At 38.4% G+C, this 26,062-nt stretch overlaps 1 long non-coding RNA gene across 1 annotated transcript; it reads right to left on the bottom strand.

The window, feature by feature from the left end:
* Positions 1-1,933: 1,933 nt before the first annotated feature.
* On the bottom strand, positions 1,934-5,473 carry LOC112956994. Its single transcript, XR_003251142.1, has 2 exons — positions 5,410-5,473; positions 1,934-2,082 (listed from the first exon to the last, which is right to left on the bottom strand). It is a non-coding gene; the product is annotated as an uncharacterized LOC112956994 (long non-coding RNA).
* Positions 5,474-26,062: the final 20,589 nt, after the last annotated feature.

Genomic DNA, 26,062 nt, shown 5'->3' with positions numbered 1-26,062 from the left:
GTGAGCACAATTACTACAGGGTGAAAATGTCAGAACCCATTGCACTAAAATAAAAATTTCATTGGTTATGGCAAATAATCACCAATTGAATCAGAAATATTCCGTCTATTGTCCTACTGTATAAACATCACATTCATTCCATCATTCGAATGTATAATCACTGCCCTTGTTTACATAGCTTGCCTTGGGCAGAATGAGATTTTTTTTGCCAAAATATAAAGCACTACAGGCTTATTAAATTCTAGCTATAAACTCTTTCTTGAGGAATAAAAACAAGCTGCTTTGAAAGGCTGAAATGGCTGTTGGCTCACCCTAAATGATTTGTAGGGAACAAGGGAACATGCACAGAATGCGGTATTGCACTGAGAGCAGCACCTGCTTACACAGCCAAGCCAAGGCTGGGTGGATGGAGGCTGTAGATCACACAGTAGTTAGGACTCAGCAGGACCAGGCATACTTTCCTGCTTCCTGGGAAGTTTTCAGGGTGAATTCTGCACCTCCTTTCACCTTAAGAATAGCCTTGGTACTTGTTCATGAATCACCGTTTTCCTCAAACTCTGAACAGTCACAAATGCATCATTTTTATTATTTGTCATTACAGCAGTGCCTGGTGGCCAGGAATTGAGGTGGCTGCTATTTCAAACTAGGCAACATAAACTTACACAATGAGAGAGAAACCCTCTGCTATTTCTGTCCCTTTTCCACTAGCCAAGACAACATATACTTTGGGTGGCACGACAGGGAATAGGCTGTTTTCTGACTTTCAATCACATTATGATTTCATCCAGTTCTGAATCACTCTTCTCTTCATAATGCAAAGCTAGGAAAGGATACAGAAGTATCATTCCCAAGGTCAATCCATAAATCAGTAGCACAGTTTGGAATAGTAAATAGCTTCTGAACTGTTGGTCATCTGCCCACAGCGAGACTGTGCCAGACATTCATACTTCCTTTTCATCATGGGCTTTGTAGAATATTCACTTCCCAATCCATGCAGTGTTGTATATCACAAGGAAGAGATGTTCTGGGGCTATTATCAATTTTGTCAAGAATCAGCAGCTGTCTAAGCACACATGGATTAGCATGATTGAGTAATCCCTGTCACAATAGTATCCATGCTCTCTGTCTGTATTATGGCACAGAACTACAAGCATTCTTTTTTATCTCTGCTTTTTGTTCTTTCTGTAGATTTTTGTCATTAAAAATTTGACATTTAGAGCATGGAAAAGTAGATCATTTATCCAATTATTTTATATTCTGAAGTCTCACCAGTATTTGCAATATAAATAGAACTCGCTAATATTTTAATTTTTGATTGGTTTGGCCTGAAGAATCTCATGTATTTCCTTTGATCATGGAAAGTCATGTACCTTTCACATGGTGCTATGTGAAAGCTATGTGATTTATTTTAATAAATCATGTTCATGTAAAAAATATGGATCATTACATCAAAGGGCTTCAGCGAAGTCATGCTTTCTTGTGGCTACTACTGGAGAAAGGGGGTCTCTCACCTCCCATTCTCCGTCTTGCTGTCATTTATCTGCAGCACTTGCTTTAAGACWCAATGCTCTTAGAGATAAGAGGGGATAATAATGAAAGTGGATCAAGAGGCTTAATGAATCTGAAAGTCCTTTAGAGGTTCTTGGAAGAGAGACCCCCAGAAATTCAAAGCCTTATAATAAAATCCCCTAGTGCCTGCTCTACTGGGGAGATCCAGGCTTTTTTCTCCTCCTCWTCTGGTGTAGAGCAAGTGACTGAGCCAGTCTTCAAAGGGAGGAGTCAGCAGGTGAAAGAGCTAGAGAACACCTTTTCATTTGTCATGACAAAGTGTCCTACTAGCTCAGCAGTTTTGGCGCTCTTCAAAGGGTGAAATTCTCAGGTGCATGGATGGGTTTATGTTCTATTCGACTAGAGCAGTGTAAGGATAATAGTACCAAAGAATAGCCCAGGGAGATAAGCCAGGGCCTTTGGATGACAGTGTTCAAAGACCAGTGGTGCTCAGGAGAATCGGTTCTTCTCCCATGTAGTCTTTGGTTGAGTTCAGTTACTGTCTTTGGTCCTTGCTTGATTCTAACAGCAAAACTGGGGAAAGTAAAGCCTTTATGAATGGGTTTGTAACACCAGCAGCTTTCCTCCTAAACAGTGCGTCAGAGCAAGCAAAACGCAAACCACACACCTTCAGCCTTTCAGTGCAAAATGAGCTTACCTGGCCCACCTCTTTCCTGTAGCAGGATCATTAAATCAAATTGAAGCACACCACTCACTTTACTAAGGAAAAGCCAGGCTAGCAGGGATATGTGCTTTACCCTTCCCCACCACCTCCATAAGCACTGGAAAGTGTCCTATACCCTAGGATAACAAAACAAAAAAGAAAAAAACAGGTTCCCATTGAACCGTGTAGGCAGTCAGGTCACTGCTCTAGAGAATGCTTCTGTTTTAGAACTTCAAAGCCTGTTGAAGGATTAAGATGTGGTTTATGGAATTGCCATATTACATTCTAATCACTTAGCATACCACACACTGCTATTCTCAGAGTTATTCAATATTTATTAATAGATTCTTTGAGTCAGATACCGTTTAAGTGTGTAAAACTTGACCAACTCACATAAGAGCAATGTCAATAAAGCATTCATTTTATAGCAAATTAACTGTTATTAGAATCAGGGATTTTCCATTTGTTTTTTCTCTGAAGGATAGTAAGAACTTGATGAGCAAAGATAAATATTTAGAAAGTACTAACACTGTTCTTTTTTTCCTCTCAGAAGACTAACACTTTGAACCCTATAGGAATCCAACACTCTTTGACACACTACAGTATTACAGAGCCTAACACTAGACGGATTTCTACCTGAAACTGCAGGGGATATTTTAAACTGACAGAGGACTTGTCGTCAGATGTGTCTGGGGCCCTGGCAGTAGGGCAGAGGGACTCTCACTTCGCTCCCCTCACATCCAGGAGTGGAGACATTTCTAAGGTTAGGTTATCGACCCSGACTAGGTCTTTCAGAAGTCTGTTTGGCTCAAATTCACAAAAGAGTTTAGATTTCATAATGCTGAACCCCTTTTTTTCCCCCACCTACTGTGAATTGCTCTAGGCTATCAATTTTWTAATTAATGGCCTGATTAAACTCTCCTTTCCACATGATGGGTGTCACATACTCAGCAAAAGGAGGGAGCTTTCTTTTGATAATCTAGAAAGAGAAAACAGTGTTCTTCTGTGTGTAGAAACTTCCTAGTGAATGTATCCCTTATCCTCCTCTCATCTGGACCCAGAAGACAGACAATTATCTAAAGCACCAGTCACCTCAACATAGAAGACAAGCGAAAAGCAGTAGTTATAGTTCACTCTAACTTTATCAGTGATTACAACAATGTCTGCCTCTGAAATACTATGTCTAGTTTGGGGCTACTTTTGCACAAATGTTATTGATAAATTGATATCAGTCCAGAAGAGAGAGTAGAGTCTGTTAATTCTGGGAAAGGGAAGGCTAAAAGGAGGRCTTATTGCTGCTTTCAAGAGGAGTTGGAAGTTGCCTTCAGATAGAGGCTAGAACCTGACCTCTCTAAGTTCTATGGAGAAAGAAGAGGCAGCAACCACAAGCTGCAGTAATGGATATTTTGTTGGTGTAGATGTGAAAAGAAAACTTGCCATGACACTATCAGCAGTACAGGGTGCCAGAGAGGCTGTAGTTTTGACTTCCTTTAGGATTTTTAGAAATCAAGCCCTGAACAAGCTGATCTAACTTCGAAATTAGTGCTGCTCTGAACAGGAGGCTGGACTAGGGATCTGCACAAGACCCTTCCTTATTCCACAATCCTAAAATAAATACTTGATTTTTTTTTCACCTTCTTTCCTTCCCTTTTTTTAGCTCTACCAATTAAAAATTTGGAAGACAAAATGCTAACATTGTCAGAAATTGCTGCTTATGTAACTGAGTAGCCAGAAGAGAAGATCCATTTCTGCATCAAAGGATAATAAAGGCAGCTGACTATCTCTAAGAGAACGAATGCAAAAAGGGGGAGTTACTGTGACGGATACGTTCCTTTCCCAGCTCATCCTAGCCTGTACCTTACATGCAGCCCTGTTTTGYTGCTGACCACCAGCAACCGATCTAATTCTGGCAGGCGCCATCGTCCTGATTTCTGTTCTCACTGAGACTTAACAAAAACAGTCCTCAAGGCTACATCATAAACAGGGAGATAAGGCCAACATACTAACCTAAGTCTTTGAAGTTAAAAATATGACTACAAGCCAATCATCTTATTCCATAAATACTCGGACAGCCTGAGAGCCCCTTTGAGCTCTCCTGACACGGCTGCGGCCTGCACACCAGAATCTCCCCTTGGGCAGGGACGCCTCTCAAGGTTACTCCTCGAGGTTCCTTGAGAGATCTTCCTTTCCACAGCAGATTTGTGTTAAGYGAATATAGCACGCTTTCTTTCTTTCTTCCTTGCTTGCTCTCTCTCTCTTTCTTTAACTTTGCTTTGTAACATAAGCACCCTCAGTCATAAACCGTTGACCAGGTCTGGGACTAGGATTGGATTCAGCCGCACCCAGACTCCTCTCAGAAGGAGCCTGGAAAGCAAGGGGGTCCAATCTGAATCTCATGACCCAACGGGAGGGTATCCCAAGATAATTGTGTATTATCTTGAGCCTCCATGCAGTGAATAATAAGTGACCTTGCCATAGAATCTCATGAAATCATTGTCCATATTAATAATTCCTGTTATTATTTCTTTCATACGAGTGAAGTGCATTTGTCACTCACCCCCGCCACCACTCATTCCRTGACAGTTACCTAGCATTTTGTTTATTCCACCATGGGACCCTTTTWCTCATGTACAAGACATTAAAGTATATGTAAAGATACATCTGGTTTTCTCATGAGCTTTCCACTTACTATTTTACATGGCTGATACAGAATTCTTCAACAAATCTGACAGGAACCAGGCAAGGTTTCTAAAGTTTAAGGACTCTCTTCCCTTTCCCTTACTTGACAAACATCAATTTTAAAYTCAGTGACCCATATTCAACTCCAAAGTACCTCTGTTACTTCAGTAAAATTGCACTAAGATGTAATTACTTTGTTCTCAGGAGAACAAAAAATAGGTTGATAACATGGGCTAAGTCTGAGAAGCAAAGTCTTCCATCTCAGCTCATTAAAGACTGATATTTACTGGAAGGGAATCACTTGAAGTCCCTACTTATTTAGGGAGTGAAGAGCCTCTATAAGCTGATTTATCCTAACCTAAAATTGATATCTAAGTCTTGACATTCACTGAAATAGGAAACTTAGCACATGCACATCTAAGATTTAAGTAACTAAACATAAGTACTTAAAAATAAGTGACAAATTTCCCAACAGTAGTAGTGAAGCAGTCAATGGAAAAGTGAGTAAAATAACCTACCTGTTGTTCCAGAACAAGCAGCAAGAGGCTCTATCTTCTCTCTGTATTACCAGAACAAAACAATACAAATTGCCCTCTTCAGTACTTATATGTACTGAAGGTTAGTCGCTAGTGAGGCTTAATGATGAACCAAGACTGAGTGCAATGAGTTGACTTGCTTTGTTCCAGGCTTGGTTATAATGCCCAGGTTATCCTCATTGCAATTTGCATTATTGGCAATTCTCTCAGCTGCGCTGTATTAGGCTGAAAATTGCAAGTCAAGCATATATTTGTTTTAGGAGCACTTAGACAGTTATTCATTGTAAGAATGGATTTGCTTTCTCAGTTTAGATATCTTTGTGGTTTCAAGAATTTATATATATTTTTAAATCACGTCTATTTCAAATTGAACTTCTAAATTTACTGCTAGGCAGAAGATCAGAGCCAAAAGCTAAAGGACTGAACTAKGAACATAAGCCAAAAATTGATGCTGTTATATTGAGTCTGTCAAGTCTATTGATGCTTGTTAACACCATATAAATCTTAGTTAATAGGTTTTCTAATCCTTGCTTCTTTTTTTCCCCCTTTTATTTTTTTTTTATTTTATTTTTTATTTTGAAGCCATCACCAGTACTCATAAGGAGACAGTGAAGAAATACAGAGCGTGATAAATGCTCATAGTAGAAACCATCTTCTTGCTCACCCCGGGTGGTTTTGACACTTGGATGCTTGAGGGATTGGGATTGAGTCTTTCCTTAGGAGTCAAAAACCAAGTTCTTAGGCCAGGACAAGGATCTTAAAAAAAAAAAAAACCTAAATTCATTCATCTTGCTACAGCAGAGAAGGAAAGCCTCTTTTTCCCCACTCTCTTCCACAGTTTTTAAAGATCTAATTACTTCCTGTGATTTGAGATTCAAAGAAATTTTTTGTTCTGAGCGGTGTGGGAAGAGTAGGAAGTTCAGTGCAGGTGCCATCCTCACTCATGTGATTCCTGACCACGGCTTCCAGCTGTCTTGGGAGCTCCACAAGAATCCTAAGGGTTCAACGTCCAGTATCTGGGTCTTATTTTGGAAAGCTGTTGGAAACTGTTTGCAMTGCTTGCTGCATAAAAGTACCTAAATCAGTAATGCTGATTGCTTTGTTCATTTCTCTTTTATCCCACATCTTTTTTTTTGTGTAAATATTATATATTACTTGATCAGAAAATGTTTCACCTTCCTTTTCTTTTTATAGTAGATTAGCATGATTAAATATGTAAAAGTAATGCATTGAATATACTAATTGGAGATGTCAGGGCACTGGGGATTTCATTAGTGACTGAGAAACATCAAACTCTACCTCTTGCTTCTTCCTGCTCTTTTTCTGTGAAGAAATGAAAGGCTAGTTAAGCCTTATTGTGTTTCTGTAGAGCTTAAAAGTCAGTATCAATGCAGGCATCTTGCCATGCTCAATGACAAGATCAAGTAATGTGGAGGATGAGTTTATTTTGTAAAACAAACTATTAGAATAATATCAAAGAAATCTGTGAGAAAGAGTGATTATTTCAAGACTGAATTACCCTCAGCCAGAAATAACCAAAATTTTCTCAGAGAAGAAATTGGCAGATAAACTGTTGGCACAGCTATTTCCTTTTATGTTTTACAAACCTTTCAAAAGTCTCATTGGCCACTGTTGCAATGCAGAAATGGAGAGAGCAATACAGGATTTTCATACAACTCTGCTCAGGCAGTGAACTGAGAGACAGGACTTGTGGACTGGGCTGTGAGCTTCTTCTCTATTTCTAAAAATAAAGCAATGATCCCCATTYTTTTTTTTTCTTTTTCTCATAAAGCATTTTGAGATTGAGAAAAAAAAGCTTATCACAGGCTAGATTTTGTAAATCTGCATACAACTTGCATTTCYCTATAATGTATGATTTTATTGGAGAAGTCCTGGTTCACTGAAACTGATAGCTTTTGTTGAAATCTATCAGTTTTGATAAAACTCCTCCCAAGTCCAGAGTGAAATTTCAGTGCAAGTGAGCCCTACAGAGGTCTCATTCATCCCTTTCCACTGCCAGATCTGTTGTTCTTTATGTGAATAAGGAATCCCAAGAGACTGACTTTTTCTAGTAAGTACTATAAATACTAAATACTAAGCAAATACCTGCAAAAATAAAGATATCCTATGAAATTTTGCTCTGGAATGGTGCTTCCATTAGACTGGAAGAATTTAGTTTAGACAGCCCTGAAAATCATTTCATTTCTCTGATATCAGTGTGAGCTAAGATGAGTAATTCATGCTAAAATTCATTGGGAAATAAGAAAGCTTGTAAATCACAATCCAGCCAAATATCAGAGAAGATTTAGTGATCCGAATTAATCTTTTGATACTGTTTTGATCATCTCCAGTTGTAATTACTTGTTGGATGCTCTTCTAGCAAGGGATGCTGTTACAAAGCACAAATAAATCAGTTGTAGAGACTCAACCAGTATATGAATTTGCTTCCAGCTGTAAAATAAAAATAGATATGTTTTCAAAAAGGAGATGATTCAAGAAATCCTGAATCCTGCTGAGTGCAATGTTCATTTAAGTATCACTTTTCTCTCTAGAACATTATTGAATCTTTATCAGAGTTATGAAACTTTTCCTTTTGAGAGAGAATATTAGAGATTTTGCCCCAGAATTTTGCAAAGATTACCTTCACAGCATAATGTTTTTCTAAAGGAAAATCTCAGCGATTAAGTCGATTATTTTCTGCTGTAAAATAGTAARAGCTTTAAAAGCAAAGTGCTTTTAAAAAGAATCAAAATTTCTTTGGGAAAAATGTTAATTTTCTAACTAGAATTTTTCAGCAAAAAGAAAGAAAACATTGAGAGGTTTTTTCCCATCCAAAAATTAAAGAAAAAAACTCATTAAAAAAACTCTTTTTTTTTCAAAACTGCACTCATTTCCTGGTTAGTGTAATAAGAAAAATAACCTTTTCTTGTCACAAAACTGGTTTACACTGGATTTTTAAAATTTTAAAATTAGTTAAAATTCCCTAGAGTCTCCACTGATGTTATGGAATCCTATCACTCATAAATAAATTTATTTATTTGCTATTTTATATTTTCCTAGGGTTTCAAATTTTACACCTATTTAATAGGAACTAAGTTAAGATTTACTGATAGGTATTTTGACAAGCANAAGTACAGAGATAAAGGGAGAAGAAAAAAAAAAAGACCACAGATCATTGAACAGTTTATCACCATGAAAAATATCACAAAATAGTTCATAATTGTAGGAAATCGAATATAAGTGAGCACATAAATCTAACTGCCTCCTTTAAAGATCCTGTCAGTAAAAAAAAAAAAGAAAAAGGTAAAAGAAAAAAAAAGGAAGAGAACATGAACTGAAAAATGCATTAAAGTTATGATTTAACAAAGCTAAACTTTTTTAAAGCACATGACTAAAACATTTGGGTAGTCTAAACAAACCTGTAATTTCTGAATAAAATCATGTCATAAAAAATACAAAAATTATRAAAACTTTAGTTTTTATATAGTAGAAAGTTCATGAATGTAATACATATTTCTCTATTAACAATTCAGGCTTCTTTTAGTAGCTGAATAATACATTATATTTTCAGATTAAAATTATGGTCCGAAGGAAAAATTCCACTATAAGCTACAAAATCAAGAACGGTTTTCTCAGAGAAAGCGTGCCCAGCCATGTGGTTGCAAAGGACATTGTCAGTTGGCAAAAATCGTTGTTGCTGTTGTTGGTATTGATTTAATTCAATTTAAAAACTTCAAACTTTCCAAATCTGGCAGCAGATTTGAACAAAAGAAAGAAACAAACTTCTGTCAGACCACTGCTTCCTGATGAGATGCCTTTGAGCGTGCTGATTACACATATGCAACTAATTACGATCAAGTCCACGATAAGTTAGGCGACTGATCTATCTCCATGCCATAGATAGTGGCAACCTCATGCACACAGAGGCTAGCAGACATTGCCTCCTAACGGCCCTCTGCCTGGCGAGGCTGGACTCCCTGTCTCCTCCTCACAGTTTGGATCCTAAAAGCTGTGAAAGGAAGAAGCCATTTGAACTTCAGGAAGAAAAATTAACACATTTTTGATAGGAAGAGATGCCTGTTGCTGAGTGAGAAGCCTATTTGGCTGCTTTGTTTCCTTTCCATGAAGTGCTAAAGGCCTCTGGCAYGGTTTTAATGGCCCTTCTGGTTGAACGCAAGCCATACGCAAGAAACTTTGTAGAAAAGCAACCCAAAGGCCTCTGTTGAATAAAAAATCAGAATCACCATGTGGTGCAAATTCATAGGGTCCCAGTGTTTGTTCTGCTCACGGTGGAAGCATTGCTTTCTGACAGTCTGGCGTGGCTCACTGATAACCAAGGAGCCAAGGGCCTGCTCTGGCTGCCGTCTGCTCTGGCTCTGCCAGGCAGCCTCATGCCAGCCTTTAATTCCCAGTTCCTTTGCACTTTGGAATAGGAAAAGGACAGTTTATCGATCATCGTATGTGGTGCTTTGATTTCACAAGTCTGGTCCCTAATGAGAAAATTCCCTCTCTCCAAATGAACGAAGCCATTATATTATGCCAGCTATAGAGCTGCAAGGGCCTCTGCGGCCCAATGTTGATAGTCTTCAGCTAAAGTTTCGTTTAAGAGACACGATGGGCATGGCCTGACAAAGAGCGGTGTCCTCTATCTTTCAAAGCTGTGTACTTTTGACCAAAGCATTTCTAAAGCTACAGCACAAAAATAAATATATATCATCAAAAGATGTGATGCATCTTAAAGGCTTTATTCAATAGTAGGATAAACCTACTATTTTTGTCTTTACTGCAGAACAGTGCTTATGCATATACTTAATGGACACACTTTTCTGCACCGCTGTCTACGTGCTGTGCTGGTTGGTGATGGAGTTGTATATSTGCCAGCCAGCAGTTAAGTCAATGATAAAGCAATATGCCAAAATGCCATATATTAGCAACATATGTTAAAGAATATGCTAAAGTGCTRGTAGGAGCCAATGGTGATAAATAGATGTTATCGGGAGGTGCTGATTTAGAAAATGATTTAGGAAATACCTTCATCGGAGAATTCCTTAAGTGCAAACCTGAAATACAACCCTACCTGCTTTATTGAACAAGGTCTTATATTTAAGCACTTGCCTATCTCAAAATGTATTAGAAGCAATAGAGAGCTAGCTAAGTTATTTGTAGGCTTCACATTAATTTTGTGCTAAAGGACATTGCTGAATCAGGGATTTATGGTGAAACAGTTAAACAAAGGAATCATGTGCATAGTTTCAGCCAGGAACCAGAGATAGGATTGCACAGCTTTTTTTTTTTACATCTCTGCCTTTGGGAAAGGCAGATTAATCTTTACATTTGTAATAGATTTTGAGCTTTCCTTGCATACTGTTGTACCTCAGGCATCCCAGATATAATTAGAAATAGTAATCAAATGTCAGCCTTATGCTTAGCGTACTTAGCAATTGTGAAATTTAATTAATAGCATGTTCCACATGCTGAGGTGCGTGGGCAACAAAGGTCACATATCTATTTAGACAGATGTTTAGGAAAATATAGGCCACTCTAATGCAAAAGCACTTGAAGTCTTAAGTATTTTCAGTCAGTTACACAGATAATGGGGAGAGATGAGGCTGTGATGACCRCTTCTGCTAGTGTGGCCACCACTCCTTACAGAAGTTGGATTCAACCTTTCCATTATCAAAATGACAATAAAATGAAAAAAAAAAAAAAAAGAAAAGGAGAAAAATGAATACACATTAAAAAGTTCCAACTTTAGTACAAGCTATGCTGAAAGTAGTGGAATGAAGGCAGCTAGGCTGCTTATTTTGGAAATACGCTTTGAGATTTCTCTGCTTCAGTTTAATGTGGCTAAAAGTAACCAAAGGGTATAGCTGCGGTAAGGGTGAGGAGAGAGATAGGAAGACAGACACATATCTTAAGCACACATTCTCTAAAAGAAAGCTGCAGAAAAAAAAAAAAAAAAAAACCTTTCTTTCTTTCATTCATCAATGTTTCAAATCTCTGTGACTTTAAAAAAAGTCATGTGCACATAGTTAAAGACTTTGTGTTAAAAATAAACAGCAAAAAAAAAAAAAAAAGCTAGGAAGGGACTAAAAGGGATTCAGAAATGTTTATAACATTTGCTTTCTCTTCTAGTAAGCAGCACTGTGTGCAAAGTCAAATAGTGCAACAGCTGAGCAGAAAAGAAATGTAATCAGTCAGCACCATTTTTTCCTCCAGGACTAGTATCTATAATGATAATCAAATGTGTGCAGAACTTCATATGGATCCTATCTTAAATTTGGTGGAAAAGGCAAGGATTGCAAGGTACAAAACAGATAAAAAAATCAAATATCATCAAGTGGACAGAAAACAAATTCAATTCTTTCTGTTTTTTTGCTACCTTGAGCTTCAATCCTGAAAAATACTTATGCATATTAAGTAATCTACTTAGGTTCATCAATTCCAAAATTTTAGGACCAGAGAGATCTGTTATTATCACCTAGTCTGACCTGCATAATGCATGCCAGAGAATTTCAGCTGGTAATTTCTGCACTTCAATAAGCTGCTTATTGACTTGATCCTCAAAAATGCTAAGCTTTGTGGCCTCAGTCCAACCAAGTGTTTGAAAGTGATCCACTTTAAGAGGGAAACAAGACAACTACCCACAACTTAAAATTACCCAGAGACATACATGTCTGACTTGATTGGAGTCTGAAGTGGTTTTGCTAATAAAGGACTCTCTCCTTCAGGACAATAAGTAGAGATTTAGCCCTGAAGCACTGGGTCAGTAAGCCAGGGAGTTGAGTGTGAGGCCCCTTGCACTCAACATTCATAGAGGGTTGTGTATAGGCTGTTCAGAATACTTTAAGCTCAACATTTGTCATTTCTCACATGTTATTTTGTTGGAATCAAACCAGGTTTTGGAGCTATATAAATCAATGCTGTTGTTGATAGCAACATTCCTAAATCCTGGATAAAACTTGCTGGACAATTCCAACCCCCCAAATTCCCAGTTTATAAAGAAGTATTTTCAAAATATTCCATTTTATTAAAAAATTGAACATAACTGTAATGCAGAAATAGATCTATTGGTGACATTTCTCATCATGAAAAGGACTCACCAAACTGAGGAAGTGCAGTCCTTGTTTTCTTTCTCCTCTGTCCTTTAAAATAGGTTGCAGCATTTCCTCCTGTCTAGGACTGTGGACGGTTGTCATTTTCTTTTATAAGCATGTTTATAAAAACAAGAAAGGAAAAAGTCCTTGTTGTTCTTTAATCCTTTGAATTCAGCAGACAGCCTGAGATTTCAGTTTGAAATGTCAAACTGTTTAAGTCCACCTGCAAAACAAAGTTTAATTTTCAAGTCTTTTATTTATTTATCTACTTGGCTCAGTTAAGAGTTATCCCAGTACCTGTCATATTCCTTGTTAAAGCCCTTTGGAAAAAGGACTTTGAAGCACTGTTCATAAATCCCATTCTTAAATAGCAGTCCTTTGAGGTAGAAAATGATGAACAAAGCTCTTTATTTTTCAGTGCTCATTAGATTTTCATATCTGGAATGAGCATAGGGTTTTAAAGGGAATGGAAGGAGACCAGCAACTCCAATTGCCAACAAAATCTCAAGCCTTTTCTCTATGTATGTCTTCAGTTCCCATCCCAGTACTACAGCCATGGGTGCAATGCAAAAATCCATTGCTAATCTTTAGGAATCTGTTGAGAGTTTTGTCCATCAGAGATGCCAGGATACATTTCTTGATCTATGTTTGTCTAAAGGCTGGCTGCCTTTTCCAAGGCATCTTCTAGGTTCCCTGCTTAATGGAGTATCATGAATTTGTCTGGTTTATGCAGCATACTTCCCCCCAGAAGATTTGATCTTTTTATACTCTAGSGAAGGTCAATGCAACGTTCAGACATGTGTGCTCTAGACAGCTAAAGTTAGTGAAGTTACTTCTACTTCTTTTGACAAACTTTACAACTGTACTAAGGTTCAGCTGAAAAATGAAAAAATACAGTGAACTATTTTCCACCCTGGCTATTTTGAAAGACCTGGGAATGGATTCCCACCTGGTGAGAAACTTTGGTTTAGTTAGTATTTCTGAATATGCAGCATTTCCCATGACAAAATTTTCAGTAATAAAAAGCTATTTCAACATTCCAGTTTTAAACATCTTGAAAATGATTGTCTTAAAAAGGTAAAATATATGCAGATTTTCATATTACAGTCACAAATTTCATTTTAAAGGACTTGTTAATACCTGAGCATTTAGCAACCATTTTTGTATTTAGCCTCATAGCAAGTCAGGGACAGCCTTATCTGCACGGTGGTCTGAGAGTACAGTTGCATTAGCAAAATGCAACTGCAGAGCATTCGAGCATTTGCTCATTAAAGAGCAATGAGTTAGCAGTGCCCATAACATAGGCCGTGGCCCATCACTGGGTGTCAATGTCTGCGTGTGCTCTGTGTGTCTCTGTACATTCACAGCTCTTTGCAATTGGGTGTGAAAGCCTTGCTCGGCAGGGGGAACTTGTCAGGTTCTTTGTTACTATGCTGCTTTCCTATGTCCTTGATTCTTGAAGGCATTCCCGTTTCTAAAATCCAACTGCTTCAATAAAATCATCSAGGGAGTCAGATAGGAATTGCTTTTCAGAGTTTTTGTTGACTCCTATTGCAAATTTCAGTAGTTCCTGAGAGGATGTTTTTTGGTCAGGAGCCTGGCGTTTTCTAAAAACCTACTTAGCTTGAACGCCAAACATGGAAAAGAAAAAGTAAAAAGTTGTACATTTGAGATTCCAAACCAGTGGGAGTTCAGCATCWTGAGTTTTGTAGCATGTTTATTTTCCTTGTCAAGCCAGCTCATTGTAATAGACTGTAGACTTCTACAACCGAAAAGAAAAAATCCCAAAGAGACTCTTTAGTTTTCGGTTAGTGGGGCTGGTTCTGCTTTCCTCCATCCAGAGCAGTCTCTGCKTTTACAGGTGTTTAGCTGAGCCAGGAATAGGGTATACAGAGGTGGCAAGAAGAAAGAGGGGGGATCAGCCCTTAGTGTTGTCTTAGGTGGCTTTTCTGCATGAGCTAGTAACCTTCTCCACCCATCCACATTGCAGAGGGAAGACATTTCCAAGCTGTTTTTAATACAAAACTGCTAGCAAACTCCAGGGCAAGATGAGCCTCCCCTGGGTAGCAATGTAAATGCTAAGGCAATCAGTCTTTCTGAGCTCCATGTTTTACAGCAAGGCTGCTGACACTAACCTCAACTGGCTAGCTTGAAATTAGCTGAAATACTTCTAACTTAAACAGCAATTGCTGGAACAACATTTACTTGCAATGTTTTGCAACAGCTGCACTGTAGAGAGACCCAGCTGTTTCCATGTCATACAGCGTGTCACTACTCACTGCTCCCTTCTGAATGAGGCTGGCCCCACTCTTTTCTCCTGTATCCTCTGACTCTTTTCCCACTTCTGTGCCTAAGCTAGGCTATTCAGAGTTTATTTGGGGTGGAGTGTTTGGCCTCTTTCAGGCTCCCATACCCTGTGCCCTTATACATTATGTCAGTGAATCACTCTGCAGAAAAGCTTACATTGAAAGTAACAGTGAGACCCGATAAAGCTGACATGCCTGTCTCCATCTGGGTGAGTGAGTGAGCTTATCTTCGTCATGCAAAAAATATTCCATGCCTCTGACTTCCATGGGYAATAAATCCTGGGTTCAGCAAGCTTGTTGTCTTGTGGTGAGTCACCAACCCCCTTGTAATGAATGGCATTAATTTGGTTTCGAAGGAACAGCATTTGYATGTTATGTCTCATGGGGTTATAAACGAAGAATGAATGTGGTAAGTGCTTTACAGCCAGCTCACGTGGGCAAATAAGGCAGATTTTATGCATGGAGGAAATCCCAGAGAGAGGTCGGAATCTGTACTAATGCCAGTTAATCTGAGGGCTTAGAACCTGAAAAAGAACAAGGGGAAAGAGGGTAAGCACCTGCCCCGGTTGGTGTTAAAGTCTTTACTTTGGAAGTCTATGTACACACAGACTCATCCAGCCCTCCGCCCACACACATGCACCCAGAGCTTCAGAAATGCTGCATGACAGCAATTCCTATGAAGTCGGCAGGAACATCTGTTCACCTGAATATTTATCAGTCAAGCCTGCAAGTGGGCAAACATTTACCACTATATTTTGTACCTGTGGCGCTTTCTCCTTCTATTCCCTTCATTTTTTTGCACCATCTGGGAGCCTGTCCCTCCTTTCTACTCTCCTCAGCTTTCAAATGTCACTGCAGAGAAGTACTTCATCCTTGTCCCCGTCCTGCATAGCAGCAGCAAGACAGCAAGAAGAATGGCTAAAGATGTTTAGCTCCCTGTGGACTTTGCTGTCCTGCCTTTGCTATGTCCTGAATAGGAGGGTTGTGTGTGTACGTGTATCTATATATATATATTATGTGGCATGGTCAAAACCATTCATCTAATATTGATCTCTCATGGGAGCTCCACCATCCATGCTTGCTGCACCCCCAAGTGATGAATCTGGATTGGAAACAGTTTGTGTCCATGGAACTGGATGTGGAAAAGGAGAGGCAGCTGAGGTCTCTCAAAAGAACAAGCTGCTTTTGTGTCACTGTATATTAAAGACTGGCATGCAGACACATACACCATTTATGCATGCATACATACAGAGAGCAAGTGTTTGTTCCTTATATTCATTTAAAAAAAAAAAAAAAAAAGATCTTGCCCTGTGTCTTTGAGTTAAAAACAAACAGGGAAATGAACACAAAGTTGTTCAAAATTGCAATGATTTTYTTACAGCCTTTCTATCACTTCTCTTCCAAGTAGCTGTTGAACATTACCCTGTCAACTCTTCAAGTATTTAACTACAAAATACTCTTCATAAATAATGTAGGCAGATTAACTAAATGGTACATAATTACTGCAAATTTAGAGTCCCATTGCAGAATATATTTTATCCATGATTACAGTGCTTACAGACTTTCCAAACACTCTCTTGTATATTTGACAGTAAGCCATGGGAAAATTTCAGCTGTCTATAACTGCTTTTCAGAATCTATAATAACTTAGATTAACATGTTATTAAAGACTTTGATTTAGGAAACACCTAATACATTCTTCTATTTTTTTCCTCCYATTTAAAATTCCAGGAAAAAAATATTTGAGATTGGACTTGTAAAGTGAAAGTTTTCAAAGTTGATTGTAGGCTCACAACTGTGTAACAAGGTACTTTTGCTCTGGCACAGGCTCAAACAAGACAATTAACAGGAGCAATGAAGCAATTCAAAGTAAGAGATGTGTGTGTGGGGGGGGTTAATTGGTGAATGAGAAAGCCAAAGTTCCCTCTGCACAGAAAAGAAAGGAGCCTGGGAGTAATTGCCTGGTCATTTCTGTAAAACGGGTTTGAAATCTTAGTTAAATAAAATCTTGATCTTAGCAAGAAAGGTCACAATTATATGGAATTGTAAAGATGTTTCTCTCCTGCAGAGGTCCATTAGTGATTTGAAAAGATTTTTCACTGGTCATTATAAGATACTGAATGAGTGACAAAATAAGAGTTAAATCATGGACTCAGTACAGATGCTATTTTGTAACATGGCAAAAACCTCCACTGACTGCAGTGGCAGCTAGACCTGTCTCTACTGGTATGAAAAAGCCATCATATCAGTCAGAGCACTTACCATCTTCCCTGTGTTGATGCTCACAGTCCTTCTGTGATATGAATAAGGAGAATATCCCCATTTATGATGCATAGTCTGATTAGAGTTTGAGTTACTGGTCCCAGAAGAGCAGAAACTTCTGCTCTTCTAAGAAGCTAAGACCACACTAAGAAGCTAAGACTAAGTGTCCAGGGTTCTGGATAGGTGGGAAAATCATCTGCCAGGATCCAACATTGCATTCTTTCCTCAAATTGTCCCATTGCAGAAGCATCTGCAACATAAGCAGTGTTCAGTTTTGTTCTTTTTCCTAAGCCAGCTTTCTTCTGCATGTCTTCTCCATTCTCCTAGTGCACCTTGGGAGAGCAAGAGTGGTAGATGGCAGGTTGTATTTACCACCAGCAAGGTCATGAATGCCCAGTACTGCATGGTGACATGTGTGCCTGGTTTGGACACCAACAGGCAGAGCTATCTGATTCCCATTACAGTTCTGCTGCAAGTTGACAACAGCCTGCTCTGCTTGTGCCTGAAGTTGGCCAGTCATCTTCTGAAAAAAAAAAAAATAGCTTGAGTAAGATGCAGGCCTGCAATGATCAACTCACAGAGCATTTCCACTTCCTCGTGATTTAATGAGCATTTGGGGACCAATCTTGCCTCCTCAGCTTGACCTCAGCACTCTGCTTCATGGCCTTGGATGTGTGTTCTTCCTCAGGAACTCAGAAGCTCTTCCATTGGGTCTGAAGATTGTGGGAATGAAGGAGATCAGCGTTTCACAATATTAGTTAGCATGTCATCAAGCCATTGTAGCTGGGATGGGTCTTTATGAGGATAAATCCTCATCTTCTACTTGCTGTTAACCTTGAGATTCTTACAGTTGTAAAAACAGTAAAGGAAAAACCAAGTTCTGAATATATTAGAATAACATGAGGAAAGAAACTATTACTCCTGCCAAATAAATGATATCTAGGCAATATACCTCATAGAAAACTTCACTTCTTGAGAAGATTCATTTGCATTGTGTTGGAAAAGCTGCTCATACAGTTCCCAGGGCAACCTCTCTGAAGGGGGTAGAGACTTCTGAGGTGCACTGGGGGAAACAAACAACCAAGCCTGGAAGTTCACTTCTGTTACTAAAACTGATAAAGTTTGGACTGGGCTACCCCTAGTTTTTTGTCTTTGACACCACAGGTGAAGACTTGGGATGTGGAACCCACATCTTCAAATATTCCTAGACAAGCAGGTTTTACTTTACACAAAGAAGGAACTTACTGATACCTGGTAATTTGAAAGTCCATTCTCTATTATTCATGCAGCAGACGTAAAACGATGTTATTGTTTAAGCTGCTCTTYAGGTAGTTTTCCTTTCATAGACTACATTTCCTACATAAACTTGGAAAGTYGCCTGTTCTCTAAGTACTTTAGTTTTCAAACTGGAAGATAAAGGTATTGCGACTTTGTTTATCCCTATATTGCTCACAATTAGATACTTTAAAAAAGAACATATTTTTGCATTCTGCCTTGAAAAATCAGAAAGAAGTTTGCCTTGGATTAAATCAAAAGGCAGCTATTTTCTGTTTTTTGTTGTTTTCCATAAAAGCCATCCGTGGAATATTCTGTTCAGCCTGAAACAAAGTGATTCATTTGATTTAGACTTTTATTACTTTTTTTTTTCTTTTTTAAAATATACTTTATTATTAAATTTTCATTTTAAAACAAAAACTCAGATTGATTCCTTTTCAGATTCTCAAAATGAAGTAGTTCGGGCATCTAAAATATATTTTTTTCATTTTAATGGCAGTGAAGTGATACTTTTTAAGTCTTTTTAAAATGAGTTCTTCGCAAGCCTTTTTTTCAGAGCAGAGAAGAGTTCATGATACTACTTGCCAAATCTGAAACAATTTCACAAACAATTGTGGTCCCTCAGTTTTTCCTCTCTTGAGGGTTTTTTTTTTTTTTTTTTTTTTGGTCCGTTTCTTCTCCACCCAGCTCAGTATACAGTCTTTGGTATAATGAATACCCAGCCTCAATGGGGCAAGATTATACCATAAAACAGATCAGGAAAAAAATGAATGAACACATGACAGCCCACTCTGAAATATGAAATTAAAACTCAAGTTCGGTTCAGCAGSTTTTGGCTCTGTTTCTCTTTGGCACATATCCAGAAGTAGATCATAGAGCCTGCTAATAAAAGCAGCAATTCCAACAAAGACGATCACTTCATTTATTGCTACCATGCCGTACATTTCACTTGGTAACTAAACAACAAGGTAGAAGCTGTGCACTACAATAACACATTAAATGTAGTTAGCCCAGATTCAGCCCTCAAATTACACAGACTAAACTGATGATTTCTTCTTTCTAAATGCTAAAAAAAAAAATTGCATTTGAAAGCTATGGAGATCTTCTTCCTTTTTTTGTAACTGACTTTGGTTGGTTTTCTCTCCCTATTGAGCATGCAACAGTGCTTTTATTTTTCCTAGCAGTATCTGATAGCAAGGGYCTGCTGAGATAAAACTGCAAGCCCTGCCCTTTCAATTTGGAGGTCCACTCTGCAAGCAGAGGACTGAAGCAATCCCAAATATCTAAAGCAAATTACTACACAGATAAAATTAGAATGTAAAATGGATGAGGAAGATATCCTCATTAGTTTTGCTTTATTTTCTGAACCTCTTGGCTCTTCAGCTTTTGAAACAAAGCACAACATATCCCATGTATTGGCCAGTCTTTGAGAGGTTTCTGGATCTACCTCCAAACAAGTCTGCTTATCCATAGCTTACRTGTGCTTCCAACTGTCCATTTCCAGCATGAATCAGATACAGTGGTTTTCAGAGAGAGACAGTCATAAATGTGTTGGGGGCTGGTGTCACATCTGGTTGCCTTTGCCTTCCYGCCCTGAATAATCATACCAATTTATAAAGGAATTTGTGAGATAAAATCTTCAACATCAACCAAAAAATAGTGAGGCTGGGATGGGAAACATRATATCTCATCCATCACAGACTCATTTGTCTTTTATCATCTTTGCTTTATGTTCTAGAAGAATCCAGACTTTATCTGGGATAGGCCCTGCCCCAGCTTCTTCCACTTCCATCTTAGTTGTGGGAGCAAGCTGGGTATCTTCAGTGGAGTTAAGCATTTCACCTCATTTGTTCCAGTCATGGCTCTGATTCTGCTAGAGGAAAAAAATATATACAACAATTTTTCTTCCTGGCATTCAGACTGATACATAATTTTGCCCTGGCCTGTGTCTCATTTCTTACCTGTTTCTCTCTTGCTTCTACTTCGTCCSCTTTTGAGCCTTGCCTGTGATTTTATATCCCATCATCTACTTCCTTTGCCTTTCTGTTTCCTCCTTCCATGCTTCTGTGATGCACACTAGAGATTTCAGAGCCTTAATCCCCAATATTCCCATTAATTCTGCACTCCCTTCCTTACTAATAAATGTGTATAGAGCAAGGTCTTATCTGAATTTCACTCAGTTAGTTGCAGGACCATTAAACAATAGCTCCCAAAGGTAAAGAAAATTTTGGTCCATTGCTCCTCATTACCCTCACTATGCTTGAGTTTTTCATAGAATGCATAAAGATTTAGGTCCAAGTCAGACTGAATGCACACAGCAATATGGATAAAACTYAACATTTTAGCTTTTTTGGAGAATGTGACATTTAGAAATGATTTTTTGTTTTTATATTTTTTACTCTATATTACACAATTGTACTGCCATCATTAAGGGAGATAGGACTTTCATGGTACAGAGAACAAACAGAAACTACTTTCTTAGCTTTAGCAGTTTAGAGTTCACACAGCGCTGTCTTACAGAGCTTTAGAGTTGAACAGTTTTTCTCCTTTGCAAAGTCAGTTAATCATTTTTGTTTTCATGGATGTTTAAAAACAAGAACATCACTTCTCTATAAATCTACCTGCACTTCCAAGTGCCTCCTAGTAAGTATTTCTCATCGCCACATACATTTGAAATGCCAAGACATTATTACCCCCTGTGGTAGCTGAGGAAATGAGGCACAGAAATTGTGATTTGCTCAAGATTGTACAAGCATTCTAGAAGAAGGGAGAGTCAAGGTATTCTACTCTTCGGGACAACACATTAACTACTGTTCCGTGTTTCCAAAATGCTCATGGGTATCTACTGCAGAAATGGCACAAATTAGTATTTCTTGGTGTGAAGACACTGTGAACACAAAGTTTAAAAGTTTGAGCTCATCTTTGTATGGAAATGAATTATCTCTTTTSTTTCAAAATTGAGACGATGGGTTTGAATCTAGTGTTGCTGATGCATCTGAAGGCAATTGAAGGCAATCATCATAGACAAACATAGCATTTTTTGTTGTTGTTCTTTCCAAAGAAGTATAGCAATATGGAAACATGGCATCTCCGAGCTTTTTTTTTTTTTTTTTTTTTTTTTTCTACCTGTGACTTTTCAGCTTGCTTTGACATTAAGCAACATCTGTCTGTCCTACCGCAGTACCTGTTAGGGATTGTTTATTGGATGCTTCATGTCCCAGAAGGAGCTGGGCCGGACTACACTGCATTTCTTGAGATCTATGCTGCACTTGACCCTGAGACGAGAATTAAGCGCTGTACTGTAAAAATGTTTGAATAGTTGTGRCTAATGTAAAAGAAACTGTGAAGAAAAGTCTTGCACTTCCACAGGACAATAAAMCGATACAAGTAGCTGCAAGTTTAGGCCAAGATGAACTAAAAGAAAAAAATAAAACACAAGTTACTATATTGCCCTTTGGCCCAGCCAATCATTTCTATTCAAAAGTCTTGAGTCATCTGCTAAGAAGTTTTTCCTTTGAAAAGTGCCAGCTTTGCATCTTTTCTCTAGTGAGTACCACCACTGCACTTCCACAAGACAAGAATCTACAACTCTGTGTCCATCCATTGAGAAACCCTGATGTTTGCACTTGATCCAGAGTCCCAACCACACCRCTATAGCCAGGATTAAATAGTGTCCATCTAGCACAAGTGAGAATCACAGAGGTACCATATTCCATTTCCTAAACCCTTCCTATTACTTGCTAAAGCTTGTTCAACCCTGCTGCCTTAGGTGCAAAAATTCGTACTCTTTTTAACAATCTTGTCAATTGGCTGGCACTAGGACCTCCTTTTCTTTGAAAGCTTTGAGCATCATGGGATGCCAGACAAACAGACTGTGCAACAGCTCAGTGGTCATTCATTCTCTCGCCTACAGCACTGGCAGCAAATGGTTCCTAATTCCCTATCTGATACAGGCACACTAAGGGAAGAGGCTGCCTGTAGGGAAAATAAAAAGAATAGCAGCAACTTACGGTGATTAAGTCAGTTAGTGCTGTGGCTATTAAGCTGCAATGAAAAAGGACAAATGCTCTATTTCTTTCCTTTCTTTTTGTCCTGCACATTTTCTTTCAAAACAGCAAGAAGCATAATTTTTCTATTACCATTCTCTTCAAGAAAAATCTAGCTTTTTTTTTTCCTATATGGCCCATTGCAGTTATTGCTAAAACTCTTCTGAAATTGTTTTACCAAGGTTATTGCTTAGAAAGAAAATGAAAACAATTGCACAAACACAACAAACTCTGTTTTATCAGAGACAAAAAGCCATCTACAGCCAGAGTCCCTTGGGCTGAGATCTCTCAGATCAGGCTGGGATAAGCTGCCCATTAAATAGCCCCTTATTCTCTCTGTTAATGCAGAACTTCCCAACACAGACATCATCCCTCTCAAATACCAGAATGTCTTTGTTTGTGAGCTGATTTTTCTAAGATCTCAAATATCCTTTTTTTTTTTTTTTTTTTTTTTTTCTCCAGAAAAGCAAGTACAAGAAATTTGAAGGCTAGTTTCTTCAGGACATCCACTTTCATGTTGCCTTTCATTCCTGCACATGAGGCTGGGTTATTGTGGCTCTGGCACCGTAATTCTTACTCTTTGCAATAATACCAAACTCTTCACAGAAACTGGATATGTCCCATCACAAAGGGGACATATAAAGGCACGGTCTCTAACTTCTTCTCTCTATCCACACAAATAATCTCAGCTCCTCTGAGTTAAAAAAGAGGATTGGAAATCAAGAGCATTGCTGTATAAAGCTGACAGGCTGAGTGACAGAAATAATGAAAGCTCAAGTCAGCTACTCCATTTGAAAAGTGACCTTCTGTCTACCAAGAGCTACTTCCTGAATAGCCCCTCACTCYCAGAGCATAAGCAATAATGCCTTCTACTTACTAATTTCAGTCGYTCTTCACTTTTGTGGTATCTATGCAAAATTAGAGGAGCTTGAAGTCTCCCTGCAAAAAGAGACGGTGAAAGACGAAGTCAGTAATAGACCCTTTACTTCAGCCTAAGCAACTCTAGCAAATAATCATGCAGCAATTAAAAATGAGCTATCCCTACCTTTTGTTAATCTCTTTACTGTCATCTTCAAATCTGGTTCTTGAGGGGCTAATTAGTATGATTTTATTTCTAGACATAAAACAGTGTYGTACAAGAGGGGTTCACTCTGCCCAGAACTACAATTGCACTGCCTGTAGCTCTCGTTAGGAGTGAATGAACAGCACTGGCTCGGGTTATTTCCCCTGCTGAACTTCCACTGCTGATATTTATGACTTCAGTGGCTAACACTAACTTCTCCATAAGTGTTGTAAGGCAAACTCCAGCCTAGTGCTTGCAAGAGAGCAGTCACCCTTCTCTGGAGAAATGGCACTCAAGTGTCCTGGCCTCAGCACTCAGCCAACACCGACTGCAGTAAAGAATTGCAAAGGGAAATGAGTGGTGAATGTTAATCACTGACAATCCACGCTGTCTATGTTAGCAGTGAAACATGTTCTGTTTGCTGACAAAAACACTAGTTTGGCTAGTGTTGACAGGAGCAACTGTAGCCCTTTCTGTTCCCCAATAATTCYATGTTGCTGCGCTCTAAGATGGTCTTTTGTTTTTACCTTCAGGAGCATGCCTGAAAGTGTCTGCATGTGAATATTATAACTATGTCTGACTTGCTAAGCAGCACCTTTTCTCCCACCCATGCCTCTTTCTCACTCTCTATATATCTGTTCTGCATCTGTTGCATCTGTACAAGTTACTATTCTGTGTGTGTGGGTATGTGTGTCTGCATGTGTGTATACTATTTTAGCTTAGAATTACACTTAAACTGTTCTCTTTTTGATAAGGAAAGCAGGTATTTCTGGCTCTGYTCTATATTAGAGAATTTTCATGTTGATTTTTTCTTTTTTTACAAGACCTGGCTCCTTTTGTGAGTGAGAGAGATTGTCTGTGGCTGGGGTCAGTTAAGGAGGGAAGGATTTATGCACTTCAAGAAAGGAAAAAAAAAAAACAGGCTTGAGTTGAACTAAAATCATTGTTGATTTGTAACCTAAAAGGTATCTGACAAGTATAGCAGTGATTTGAACACAACCAAATTTCACTAAAAAGTTATCCCTTTCTTTGCCCATTCCAAATGACAAAACCATCACAAAGAGGAATCTTAAAAGACATCACAGCTGGAACTGTTGCACAAAAGTCTTTAGAAGGACAGAACAYGCAAAGCCGAATGTTGTAAGCCACATGAGGGTAAATGTGCAGGAGCTTCCTTAAGGCAAAGATCTCAGAAAGATACCTACTGCAAATAACACCCTTCTTTTTTCGTGTGTGCTGTGAATTTCCACGCAGACTCCCTTTCTGCAGAAGACAAAATTCCATGAAAAGAGAGGGAAGTGCATTAAGTTTTACAGACTTTCAAGTATTTGGACACTGAATGATTAACAAATGAAGTGGAGATGCACTTAGATATCCCTCCAAATAAGATCAACATAAATGGGAATTAAGAAAGAGATCTACACTGTGTTAGTTAGGCTTTTCATTTGCCTCTTTCTGCTGATGCAGATATGCATCTCCTCTCAGAACAATTGTAGATATATGCATATATGCATATATGTCTAAAGGTACTGTTGAACACTACTATGGACAATTTAATAAGCAACGAAAGAAAGTAGTAAAGCCCAGGACTGGGCTAGTTTTCCTTTGATTAAAAAAAAAAAAAAAAAAAAGAAACAAAACAGCTCTATACATTTATATGCATATTTACACATATATATATGTAGCTTTTCATTCAAAGTAATTAATATGGATACATATATATACATATACATGCGCGCACACACACACACACGTATTTATATAGTGTTTCTGGTGGACCAGAAACACTATATATATTTCCTTCAAATATATTCCTCTTCTCTGTCTGAAAGTCAGTCATTTGTATAGGTATCACTTTCACTGTAGATGGGAAGCTGTTCCTGAAAACCTGAGCCCATTGTTAGAAATTAAGGTTAAGAGAGACATAAATTTATTTAGCTGGAAACTGAATTAGACGCTTTTCCTGCTACGATAATAGCTAGGAAATGTATCCCTCCCATTGTTACGTCCGCTTTCCCTCTTTAAACTACTGACAATGACCACTGGAATCAAATCTCTGCCAGATTTAGGAGGATTGAATTGCATTGAATGACTATTTTCCACTGCTCTGAAGCATATTGATCATGTCCAATATAATGCTGCAAGGAGCAGTGTATTCCATTCGGGATGCGCTGCTCTGGCGCTCAGTCAGTTTGTAGTTTGCTATCAGAGCAGCGTTTCAGGTACATAGTGAGCTCGTTTCAACCCTTCATCCATTAAAATAAATAGGCTTACTTACTACTGAGGTCAGAGCCAGATCCTCAGTCTCTATCTCGGTTATCTTTCTCACTAGTGAAAGGACTGGATGTTACTTACTAAACCTTGAATTGAGGAGCTCTAATCTTATAAATATGGATGCATTTTACTGTATCCTCCCTAGCATAAAACACATATCATCATTATCCAGCAGTGGGAACAATGAAGTATAGTTTGAAAGTAATGCTCTAACAAACTGCTACAGAACTGAATGGTGCTTCCTAAGCAACACGGTCCTCTGAACCAAGTAAAGACCAAATCCTTAACGCTCTCTTTTCCTGTGTCTGCATA

Source organism: Nothoprocta perdicaria, unplaced genomic scaffold (genome assembly GCF_003342845.1).
Source record: "Nothoprocta perdicaria isolate Ctin4 unplaced genomic scaffold, notPer1 scaffold_7, whole genome shotgun sequence".
NCBI lineage: Eukaryota > Metazoa > Chordata > Aves > Tinamiformes > Tinamidae > Nothoprocta > Nothoprocta perdicaria.
This window is presented reverse-complemented; position numbering and strand designations above follow the sequence as displayed.